The sequence below is a fragment of the Bombus vosnesenskii genome, unplaced genomic scaffold, assembly GCF_011952255.1.
Source record: "Bombus vosnesenskii isolate JDL3184/JDL3185 unplaced genomic scaffold, Bvos_JDL3184-5_v1.1 scf7180000013273, whole genome shotgun sequence".
Lineage (NCBI taxonomy): Eukaryota > Metazoa > Arthropoda > Insecta > Hymenoptera > Apidae > Bombus > Bombus vosnesenskii.
The window spans coordinates 3927306-3939912 of record NW_022882931.1 but is presented as its reverse complement, the minus strand read 5'-3'; the positions used below and the strand labels follow the sequence as shown (position 1 = coordinate 3939912).

At 44.9% G+C, this 12607-nt stretch overlaps 1 protein-coding gene across 4 annotated transcripts in view; it reads left to right on the top strand.

The window, feature by feature from the left end:
• The window catches only part of LOC117231575, a 58549-nt gene that overhangs the window by 31202 nt on the left and 14740 nt on the right, over positions 1–12607 (top strand). The window contains exon 1 of one of the 4 annotated variants that reach the window (XR_004492994.1): positions 3444–4494. The exons of the other annotated variants lie outside the window; for them this stretch is intronic. The gene's annotated coding sequence lies outside the window, so the exon portion shown is untranslated. Of the gene's footprint in view, positions 1–3443; positions 4495–12607 lie in introns of those variants that run through there. 4 annotated transcript variants of the gene reach the window in all.

Sequence of the window (12607 nt, the reverse complement as noted above, 5' to 3'; positions counted from 1 at the left end):
CGCGTGCTTTGTTCTTATATGAGCGTACACATCGAGCCGGCGAGGCTTGAAAAAATTGCTTGATATAAACAACAATTAAGTAGGAGTGCCGTGGATACCTTTCACAGCGTCGAGCCCCGTGGGAGAGCTGGTGCACGTCGCGACGAGAAAAAAGAAGTCGAAAGGTGCGCGGTGCGCATAGAAGAACGACTTCCTCGCGTAGGCGATCCTCGAATCCTCCATACCAAAATTGGCCAGAATAACTCTGCGAAGAGCGAGTAATTAGTTTCGGAAACGATTGCAATTGTCCTTCGATTAGGAACAATTAGGCTAAACGAAAGAGAACGTTTTCGACTGAAACGTTTATGAACGAGTTATTAAATCTGAACGATTTAATTCGGCTGTCTTTTAATTAGTTTGTCGATTCATCGTATACTCGACTGAGAATTATATTCTCGCGTGATCCGTTACGGTAGATATTGATATACGAGATTATCGAATGGACGATGGAAAATCTGCTAAAAGGAACGGAAAGCCTCTGCCGTCGATCGTTTTCAGCGTTGGTTAAGCTACGTTTTTAGACATAGATTGGCTTAGATTCTTATCTTGGGAAATCCTCGTGCGAGCGAGATCCTACAGATAGATAATCGTTAACTTTCGTGAGAAATCATTGGCAGCGTCTAAACGTGGTTGAGGAATTTTTAGAGCTTTCATTCTTCCAGTTCCCTGTCAGATTTTGTATTTTCTCTTTCGTGAAAATGACGATTGTGTCTTTTAGATTTTACGTATTTGATTGGTGGTTTCTGGTTTGTTTCGTTAGTCAAAGAGGACTATTTTCGAGACTCCATGCGCAGTTTGCATGGGGGTTGCGAGTTGGTTTAAGGGGGCGGGTCGCATCCCCATGACAACCGTTGGCCTCGCTGATAAATCGACTTCGTGCGCGGCACATCGGTACACCGTGAAATGCGATTCCAGATTACTTCGAAAGTTACGATCCTAATTAACGATCCACGAACGCACTCGTTGTTTAAATTACCGCTTTCGTGGGTTCATGGTTCGATGCACTGGGAACGAGTTCTGTAATTCAACTCTTCTGATAAAGTTTCTTAATAACCAGCCTTTAAATGACTTTATTATAAATTAATAGTTTTGACGATTCTCTAAATCGTTGGTTGCCGCGGCAACATCGTCCGACTTTTCTGATCTTTAAACACATTTTCCACCCGAACGATACAATCGTTCGTCGTCGTTGATTAAAGAACCATGACGCTGTAAAACGTTGCCTGGCAAAAACGTAACTGCTTCAGCCAGCCGTGGAATCGTTCGATCAGACACTTTCAGCAATAGTGGACCTCGACACTTCTCTCTCTTTCTTTCTCTCTCTCTCTTCATCCCCGTGATGTTCTCCTTCTTCATATACATAGCCACGACAACCAGTCGAGGTTGTGTCTGCCTTTCCAGAAAATTTTCCGCGGAGTTGGATGGAATATGAAGTCGCGTGCGCTCTTGCAAATGTATCGCAAATTGTCGTTGCGAAGTGCTTAATGCAGGAGGCGAGGTGGTGGCCGTCGAGGTGGCGGAGGACGAGGACCAGGATTGGGGCGAGGAGACGCTCTTATAGACGAAGGGAGACGAAGCCATTTCGCCCGTACCCGCCCACGCTGGAATTCGAAGCTTGGTTGACGTCAGAGGCGTAGCAAAACTGTCATCTGGGCGAGGAGTCTGACGACTAACGCGACGCTCCTCTAATGGTCCCGGTAATGTCGCCCGTAAAGATAATCGACCGTGAGATCTTCGACCGTCTCGTGGCTTTCTTCGTCGTGCGGATTTCCATGGGACCGCGAATCGCGAAACGATTTTCCGGCCTCCGATGAACGAGCTGGTACGCGGAGCGTTAGCAATTGTGTAGATGTGCAGGTGCAGGCTGTCATCAAGGGTGCACTTGGTGATGGAGCGTTCTTTGAGGTCGGTGACGTTTTCAAATGTTTTCTCTCCTTCTAGATTTTTCTCGCAAATAAAGACGGAATGGTTTCGTTCAGGATGGAGACGGAGATTTATGGGTTTTATTCGTTAATGCGGGATACGAGGATTTATATTTGATTGCGTGCTTCTTCTATTTCAGAATGTAGTCGTAGTTTTCTTTCTGTACGTGCGTGAAACGCGTGAAAAATTTGATTGCGATTTAATGGCGTGCAGGAGTTTATTAAGGTAATTTATGGGCAACTGGTAACGAACGTGGGTGTCGTTAAAATTTTAATAAATATTTGTTAGTTTGTTTTAACGTTTGTACGAGATGACAGAGAAATCTGCATCGATGCATTCGACGCGAATGTAGAGTCGCTGCGATGCAGTAACATAATGGCCCCAACAAGCCACGAGGGGTTGGGTCGGTGGCTCGGTTGCCCTCAAATCATCACGGGGGTGTGAGGCAAATGACGTTCGGCCACACGGAAGTAACGCGATAATGGCAGCTATGAAAGGCCCCACCACGATATCTGATGCTTTGATGTCCTCTCCCAAAGCTGCTCGCTTCAAAATCCATTCTTTTCACTAACACTTTAAATTCTTGAACCCACACACACTGCCTCTGTCGATTGCTTTATTACGATCCGAAGCGACGCGACGTAACGATCTCAATAAAAGTATCCTCCCTCTGCATGTAATTCCATACATTTATTCGTAGTACTTACATGAATCTGCTACTAAAATCTATGGAATAGTTTGTTGAAATACAAACTGAGATTAAAAAGTGAAATAGGGGAAACGATCTGTAAATAAAATTAATTGGCGGTTTAAAGGAGATAATACACTGTTTCTTAATTAGGGCACTAGACTCTGAAATACGCTTTGAACGGCTGGCTATTGCTTATTCCTATGTTTCTGACATCGACAATGGTGCAATTTGAGTAGGGATATAATTGGTTTAATAATGTCTACTTAACACATTCACTGTTATTTACATGCATATTTTTTTTTTTATCAAGAAGGTCTTTATTTCAAGATTATATTATACTATTTTTCGCAATCCATCGAAACGTACAATCTCAGAACACACAATACTTGCTTCAACAGTATCATTTAGATTCTAAGCTAGATATTTGAGCTGTTCACACACCACATTGATTAACTCCATAAATTGAAAAGTAGGAAAATATAACGTTACAAACACTATTTTTTAATTGTACGTTATACTTTACTATTCATTATGTCATCCTTTTATAACAACTGAACCTACGAAGTAAATCATTTGTTTCTCGACAGTTGAATATTAATCGCGTACTCGTGTCATGAGATTAATAAACTGGTCAAAGGTGCCGATTAATTTGATTCCTGAAAGGATAAACTATAAATCTTCCGTAAGATGAGTACATCGCGAACACGTTAATACAGACTAGTACAACGAAACGATAGATACGTATATAGCATCGATGTTCAGAACTAGACAAAAGAATTCTGTACCTTATAAAGCAATCAAAAACTGCAATTACATATGACAACTATAAATCAAATCTCCATATTCCAACGACCAAAATTGTAACGAAAAATTACTGAAACTTCCCAAGTTCACGAGTAACTCTTTGCCGTCGCTTTCAGCGGATGTTAAAGAAAACGAATCCGCGACATTGGCCCAGGTACCACGAAGATCGATTCCGAAAAGCAGTTTTTAGCGGCGAAAAGGAATAGCAGGAGGCAAAATTACATCTCGAACGGCCTGAGGTCGCAGTCTACCGGAACAGAGACTCGTCCGTAGTCGCAGTTTGTCGGCCAATGGGACCAGACAGAAACGCAATCGCAATGCAGGCCAATCCCTCTGCCCCGTTCGTCCACCCGCTCGCTCGCCCTCCCGTTCCCGGTAATGACAATCATTACGGGGAATGATTGCAGCGTCGGGTCCGCCAGCGCGCCAGCCGCTATTGGGGGATGGAAACCACCTTATAGAGTCTCTCCTCGGTCCTCGATGCGAGCGGTTTGTCACATGCTCCCGACGCGGCGGAGTGTTTCCTTTTCGTCGCGATTCCTTACGAATTCGTTACCACGGTGAAAAAATACCATCCTTTTCGCTGAACGATCGTGTAAGATGGACAGACGTTGAGGACGCGATCGTTCGAAGTATGGCCGACGATTTCGAGCCTCGAACACGTGGATTTCTAGAAGAGAAAGGTTTACCGAGATTGGATTGGAATTTTTGTGGCTTTTCGAGGTGTTAATTTGAGAAATGGAATTGGAGTAATGGACTGCGATGTTGGATCGAGAAAGTGACGAATGGAAGACGCGGACGATGCGACGGTCGCGTGATGGAAACGTCTCAGTGCGATATGAGTGCGTCATCGAATACTCAGGGTCAGGATGATGTAATTACTGGAAGATTTTTTGTATGGCTCGGCGAATGATGGAAAAGTCTTGTGATAAACATAGTAAAATGTATGCAAAAAGTCTGTACATGAGAATCATCGAGATGACGGAAGAACATGGCGGTCATTCGACCACGTGACTGTTTGTGCGACCATTTTCAAGGTAACTGACAATAAGAAATATGTATTCATTTCTAATAAGACATCTGTCAAGCGTTCAACATTTTTACGTCTGACCGTATAATATTTTCCAATTGATTCGCCTCTACCATGTAATTTAATCGTGACAAATAAGTAAGGCAATTATATCGTATCTCCGTTTAGCAGCATCAGTCACTGGAGATTCGCCAAGTTTGCTGAAACTTCTCTGTACAACGGAGCCACGAGGTTAATCGCTAATTGTCGTTTGAAAACCGATCGATTTCTGATGCTCGGTGAATTCCTTCGTCCGGATGCAGGTGGAAAGAAATCTCGAGCAGGCATAACGGTAAAGTGATAACGCGTCATTGATAGAATGCAACGCGTTGATTCGACGGATGCGCGTAATATTCGTCGAGATAGGAGAGAACGGACGGGTATCAATTTCAAAGTCGATAAAATATCAATGCTTGTTAACAACGATGAAATATGGTTCATGTCCTATATCGTTATGTATCGAACGTGGAGCATAATGACCGGTGATAATCGTTCGTAATAAGAGATCGAATCGAAGTCCTCGTGGTTCTAGGAAATTATGGAATCGATCACTTCGCGAGTTATCCGGATCATTCTTGCGAAACCCTGATTTCTTTGGGGGCAAAAACCGCGGTCGCGAGACCGGTTAGAGCTTTAACTGGTATCGAAAGAACAGATTGCAGGAAACGCTTGGTAAAAACGCGGCTGCGCTTCGCAAACTGAGGGATACATCGCGGGGGAAAAAGTTGAAATTGCCGTCCGTTTCAAGAGAGGAGCTTCTCAATGAACGCCGGCACACATCTCTCCCGATTGTTTCACCCTTCTTCGACGAATCCTCGATAATTGTACTCGGACATAAATAAAGATTCTCGCGAATGAATGGAGGGTTGGCGAGAAGAAAGTGCAACGCGGGTACAATGTACTTAATTGCACGTACAGTATTTGGTTATTGAGTTGGGAAAAATTTTACTTTCCTAAAGACGACGCTATAAATGGGAAGTTGCACTTGCTTGTTCATAGAATCGGTACATTCGGCAATTAATTTATTACTACACTATGTCATAGAGATTTTTTGTAAGCAAATGGTTACAAAATTGTCCTTTCGTGGTCAGACAATTTATTCAACTTGAATTTTATTGAAAATATCTGAACTCTGTTCGGATCGCCGCTGTATTTATTATCGATTATTATAATATCCGACCTGAAGACGAGGATACAAAATGTCTAGCAATATAACGAAGACATAAAATAACTGATACAGCAGTGTATACGAAATATATTAAAAAGACTACGAGCTATAACGAATACAAACGAAGAAAATAGATAAATTTTACGATCTCGGTTTAGCCGGCCTCCCAATTTTACTAAAGGTATGAAAAACATTGATTGTTTTTGGTATTCGACGAGACTGTAATCATCACGATAATCGAATAGGACAAACTTTTAATTCTAAACAGATTACAAGAGTTTGCATAATAAAGCAGACGCCACTAACTTCGCGGTGACTGGATTGCCAATCGACCGCGCAAGATTTCCGAACGTAAAATCATCGTACCGACTGCAGCCTGTCATAATACTAATCATCCCCTGGACGCAAAAAACAGATCGATTTTTCTCAGGCAAGCCCAGATACGCGTCCCTCCGCCCAATCCAGTTTTCCTCGCAGCCTGCTTAATCCAGTTTCACCGGGGCTGACTCTCGTCAAAGTATCGGTTACAAAGTATCGAATCGATGCTGGAGGTATATTTAAAGACGCAGGAAGAAATTCGACTGGATGGTGACCGGATTCACCCATACTCTGATACGTTCTCCATCTGGAAAGAGGCACGGTATTCAACGTTTGGTCGCGTGTGTGCGTATTTCTGGGCGCGTTCGCTCGTGTGCGCGTCCTTTCTCGCCGCGGAAAATATAATGATGGCGAGCGAACGGAGCTGCGAGCGTTCGTTCGGTCGAGACTCGCGTTGGAAACCGGCGATAAGGAGGGAGTGTCTACTGCCGCCATAATGATAGCCCTGAGCGGCTCTCTGACTCCGGTACACGCTGCACCGAGCTGTTCTGTGCACGTTGCATCGACTATACCGTGCGTTTGTACGCGCTATGTGCACATGCACCGAGCCGCTGCACGGCATGCAGGCACGCATGCACGCGTGCACGCACTTTACGTGTCGCCAGCCAGACAGCCAGCCAGCTAGCGAGGAGAGTCTCGAGAAGGAGGGAAACAATGAGCGTGTTCCTTGCCGTGCTATACCTCGTTTCTCCAGGAACCTTACCCTTTTCCTCTATCTTCATGCACTCACCGTAGTATGCTTGAACCTTTGTGTCTGGCTACCCACGCGGTGCATGCGCGACTCGCATGCGTTCCGGTTTCTGGGGGTGAGGATCTGTTTATTTATGAGTTGTACGAATTGTTCGCCAATTGCTGTCATTTAAAATTTAAACTCGCCTGATGAACAAGTTAAAACGGTTATTAGAAATCGAAGTATAGGGTGGAGAAGTTAATCGTAAGGGCAGAGACTTTCTCATACATTGATTAACATTGCTGGTGATATTGTTGTAGGTTTCGAAATAGAATGTGTATATATATAGATATGTCGGAGATGGAAGGACAGCGGGATTTCCCGTCCGGAATGTTGGGAGAAACCCCAGTACCCTAGTCCAGACTTTTACTATAGCTGCACTTAAGTAATAAAAATAAGAAATAGTCTTAATGTTCCATTCTGACTTTATGACGATGGGTTCGGGCTCGAAGTGACATAGCGGGTCACTAGACATAGCCACGGTCACGGGAGGGACGTGTACCTGACAGAGGTATGAAATGATTATATGGCTCTCCTTAAAAACAAAGATTGACCCGAGAAGTGGGGACAGGAGTATATAAGGGCAGTTTCGTTTGGATTACGGGAGAGTTAGTTTGTTAGTTAGTCGTTGGACGAATTGCTGATTGAGTTATCGAGAAGTTACCCGAATCGAGTAGTACGTTGATACTTGTCCTCCCGTGGACCGTGGTTATCGAATCTGAATTCCTTGTCACCATCATCTCGACCATCCTATTGCCATTACTCATAGCCTCTTGTAGTGTCCACATTCGTACTGATAAATATTAGCTACATTCGCGACGGTAAAGTAAGTAAAGGTTCATCGAACGCCCCAAAATGCCAACCTGACTCCGATAGATATATATATGTATATCTTAGGTATAGAGCATAGTGGCTGGTTTATATCGCGATACTTAAAACACGAGTAAACGATCCACCGGCTCGCAGGGGTTAATCTTTCCATGGAATCTTGTTCGGAAATATGTTCGAGTCGATAAATTAAACTAAAGGGAGGGGAGGGGGGAGTTAGGGCGTTGCGTAATAACCATTGGAAATTTCGAAAAAATCGTGCGCCGCGTGGCCTGTCGTTCGCAATTCTCCGATCGCAGAAAAAGAGGAGGATTTCTGATCGAACGGCCGCGCGCACACACCACACCCCGGGTTTCTGGTACCGCGGCATTGCCACGAGGGTTATACCGGGTTCACCAGCGGCGTATATGGGGTTCCGCCATTGGTCGGGTCGGTTCAGATTCATTAGCACGCGAACGGCGATTGGCCGGCCGCGAGGCTATCGTCTTTTTGCTTTCTGCCCGCGTAATGACGTGCTGCGCGTCTCGGCTTATATGCAACCGAGCGATCGTGCATGGCAGATAGGTTTTGCCGGTGTCTGCATGTGCATCGTCGAACCACAGGCGCACTGTTATACGCGTGTAGCCACGTATACGGTCGCACCAACCTTCGTATACGTTCACACGTACAGGAAGCGGCCGACCGAAGCTGGAAGATACCTCGAGGGGGGTGTGGAGTTACCTGCATCGCAAATGGGTCTCCGCCACGCAGCTCAGCCTCGAGTCTCGAAAAGGATACACATGTATATATACGCCCTTTCTCCTCGCACCCTCGACGAATCGTCGATCGTCGAACGGGGGAAGCCGAATCACCTGATCGAGATCCCCAGATTTAGCGAAAAAATAATTACCAGAGAATCGGTGAAAGATAGGTAGACGGTGTTGAAATTCGATTCCGAGGGGATGTGCACGCGGGCCGCCTCACCTCCATTTTGAATTCGTGTTAACCGTGGCCCAGGGGTGGTTGATGGTAGTGGTCGCGCCAGAGAACCCGTTGGTCGAGCACATTACAATAATATCGATATTAGAATGCAGATCGTTTCATGCGCGTGACTTCCACGCGGCGTCATACGGATTGCCAAGGACGTGTCTTTTTCTTCTTTATTTTGTCTCATTTTTTTGTCTCGTTCGATACTTGTCTTTTTTACCGTGATTTGCTTCTCGTAAGTATTAATTAATTCACGATGTACGTAACTGCCTGCCAGCGGAAATTAAATAAGTTTCTCGTATTCAATTTGCGGGACGAGATCGGATACGTGCGTATGCAAATCGTTCAATTACGGCAAGGTAGACACGTATGCAAAGTGTTGAACGATGTTTTTACTCCCGTGTCGTCATCGTGACACGTGATCCATACGTTTCATACTCTGCTTTCCGCTTTCGCCAGCGCAGTCGCGATTGTTCTGCTTTGCCCATTCCCTCGTTGTTTAATTACCGATCCAGACCGTTGTTTCCTCTTAACGTCATAATCGACTCGAGGGCCGTGACTCTTAAATCGGTCCTCGACGACCAATGCACAAGTGTCGCGACAGTACACCCCTATGCGTCGTTGAAAGGGCGGCTGGTTACGTGTGGAGTGAGTTTGAGTGCTCTAGGAATGTGTCGAAAGCACTTCGCGTAACATAGAGACCTTGCGACTAATGCCTTGGAAAGAATGGAAGAACTTGGAAAGAATCTTCGTCATCGAATTTGCTTTTCTGTTTGTTTATTTAATAATATCCAAAAATTTTCTTCGTCGAATCGTAGTTACCGAATTAAGTATATTTCTTTCTGCTGAAAAATGATTTCCTTTTTTTTTTTTTTGGTAAGTTTCTTAGAACATTACTTGGAACATTGTTCTAAATAAACGCTCGAATGACAGCGGATACGGTTCGTCAAGATTACGTAAACGCGGCTAATTGCACCGTGGATTGCATACAATATTGTTTCTAATCATCACTTGGTCGTTCTTTGTTTCGAAAATTCGTTCCCAGACGTCCTTGTCACGAATTATTATCCGGTCTTCGACATGTTCATTATACGCTATGGAACTATATCTTCCATGCGACGTGGTGTTTCCTTGTCGCTTCGCTATTTACATCTTCAACGATGTAATTCCCACATGAATCCATGTTTGACATAATGACAACGTGGCTTAAATACGTGTCATTATAATACGTGTCATTACGTCGAATTTTCTCTCTGTTTAGTAAATACCTTTAATTAAAGCGTAACCATCAATGGGTGGTATATCCTCTATTCTTATTTAACCAAACTCATAAATAGTCCAGAGGTTGACCAGAGTTTTTCCCTGAAAGGAAGTGAAATCAGACGAAGGCGAAGTTTTCGCGAGAAGCCGAGGACCCGTTCTTTCTTGTCACAGCACAAAATGGCCATTGAAACGTGACTTCGCGTTAGCAGATATGGATCGCGCCTTCCCCGGAGGTCGGAGGGATCGCTGTAGCGCACGGGGGAAATGGTGAACTGTCGGAGGACGGGGTTGGTGTCGCCATGGCAACAACGATCCCTCAGTAGCCGAGCCCACCTACACCCTTCATTCAACTCTACCACCCCTGTAATCCGCTCGAACTCGAAGACAGCCACTACGCAATTTTCATGAGAGGATACCGAGTTCGCGACGCTGACTTTCGGGGATCGTAAGGCAAATAGAGAATCTGTTTAAAGGAAGCGACAATCGTCACGTTTCATCGCCTATCTTACGAAATAACACGCGATATTTTGAAAAATATCAACTTCAGCATTGAACTTCGAATATCAGACCTTTTGATCGGCCATCATTGACAATCGATCGACGTCCTAATGTTCCGATTGGGAGAAGAAACTCGCGAGAAAAGACAAGTAGTCAGCTCGTTCTTTAACGACGTCTAATTAATGGAGGAAGTTAAAAAGGGCGCGGTTCACGGCGACCGTTATTCCAATCCTTTGTCGGGAATCTAACGAAGCGACAAAACGTCGCTTTAATCGGCAAGTTGGTCAAGTCTGACCCAGATAAATATTCATGAGCTTTCACGAGCGACTCCTTGCTTCCCTATCAAGAGCACCGTCTAGCGCTGCCACGTCTCACTGTGAGCTCTCGGCCGGCATTCACCACCGTGTTATTTCATCCCCTTTGTGTTCATTAATTATTTTTCGTCAACTTATAATGCATCAGCGACGAACAGCATACATATATGCATACGTGGTCGCGAATATGGGACGAGTAGGCGAAAAGTCTGGACGGGATCGGCCTCCGGGAACAGCGTGGCGATACTATATTGTAATATCGTCGGCTCGATTAACATAATATCTTTGCTCCTTTCGTATTCAAAATAGGCCACCACCAGGGCCGTATAATGGTACTCTCGATCCGTGTTTATACTAATGCTAGGTTCCCTGGGACGAGCTCTAAGATCATAATGAGGCTTCGATCGAATTAGGAAGGCGGATGACTCCTCTGCTGGTCTCCCGTTTCTTCGCTTATCCGTATCCTCTTACGTTTTCGTCTTTCCCTTTCGTTTTTTACTATTTTCTCGTTTCGGGAATCCCGATATACTTTTCACAGGCAGCATCATTACGCGAGGGCAACCACGATCTATGGCAACGCACACGGTGGACACGTTCTTTTGCTCTTCTTCTCGCTATGGATATTAAACGGCGTTTCAGGGAAGCGTCTCGAACCCTCTGATATTAGACGAGACATCGTTACGTTCGGTTTTCTAATTGGTTGAAAAAACAACCGACTAGAAAGCGGATCGTTCGACGATCTTCGATCCGATTACACCTTTTCAGGGCATTAATAGGCGTGGCGAGCGAAGCGTGTATCGAGGAGAAGGAAAAGAATCTTTCTTCGAGTATGTGATGTCGGTGTGTTTAAATTTTTCATTTCCAGTAGATCGGCATAGAAGAGAAACGCGGACGTTCTTATACACAGGCTACGTGTCTCTTCGTTTTATGCTTCGTATCAAGCTTCTTGTTAAATATCGATTCTTCGACAATACGAATGGAGAGGAGCTGGAAGGGTAGCGAACGCGAGAAAGTAATTTCTCGTTCAAGGAAAATCAACAGTTTTTCCGCGAAACGAGCTTAAAATCTCCCCCTCGTTGGTCGGAGAAGTGCCATTAGCAGCGGCGGCGAGTACTTTAGAAGCTTCCAGCTTCCCCGCTTCGTTGCATCGCCGAGCTTTCGAGTACAGCAACATGATGTTCGTCGTTGGTCGTTGTTCTCTTAGCGCTTTCGTGATATTGCATCCATTCGGGCGAGTTCCTACAGAAAAGGGTGGAACATCGATTCCTCGATTTCTCCTATTTTCGAATTGAAAATCTCACTAATTCCTCGTTTCACCCTTGAAAAAAATCTAACAATTTTTATTTCCTTGTTTTTATCGCGGATATGTCGTGCTAAAAAAAGAAAAGAAAAGAAAATTGTATTGAAAATTCACCTCGATGATTTTCACGGGAAGATAGTAATCCATTCCCCTGAAACGGAGGGGTGGTAAAAACCAGGAGAAGCAATAATGCGCGTGCAACGTGTGAAATCGCGCGCCGGGAAACCGAGCGCTTAAATCGTACGGGTCCGCACGAAGCGACCGGCCCGATCCAAGGCGAATTCAGGATTAATGCGTTTTTAATAGTGACATAACTGCACCGCTCGTCCGCCTTTTTCCCCCCTCACCTCCTCCTCTTCTACCCTCTTTCTCTCTTTTTGTTTCCCGTTCTCTTTCTCTTTTCCTCTCGGTTCGTATCGCGGTTTTTACGCGGCGAGTGTCGGTCGTGTACGTCGTTTCTATCGCGAAATACACTTCGCGGAACGCCGAAACGCGCGCTTTCGGACATTTTTAACGATCCTCCACGCGGTAAGGAGAGCAACAGACAGTGAGAGATGCAAGGAAGGAGGGTGAAGGAAACAGAACGACGAGCAGAAAATCGCGTGAATACATTACAACGAGCGCGCTCCACTTTCT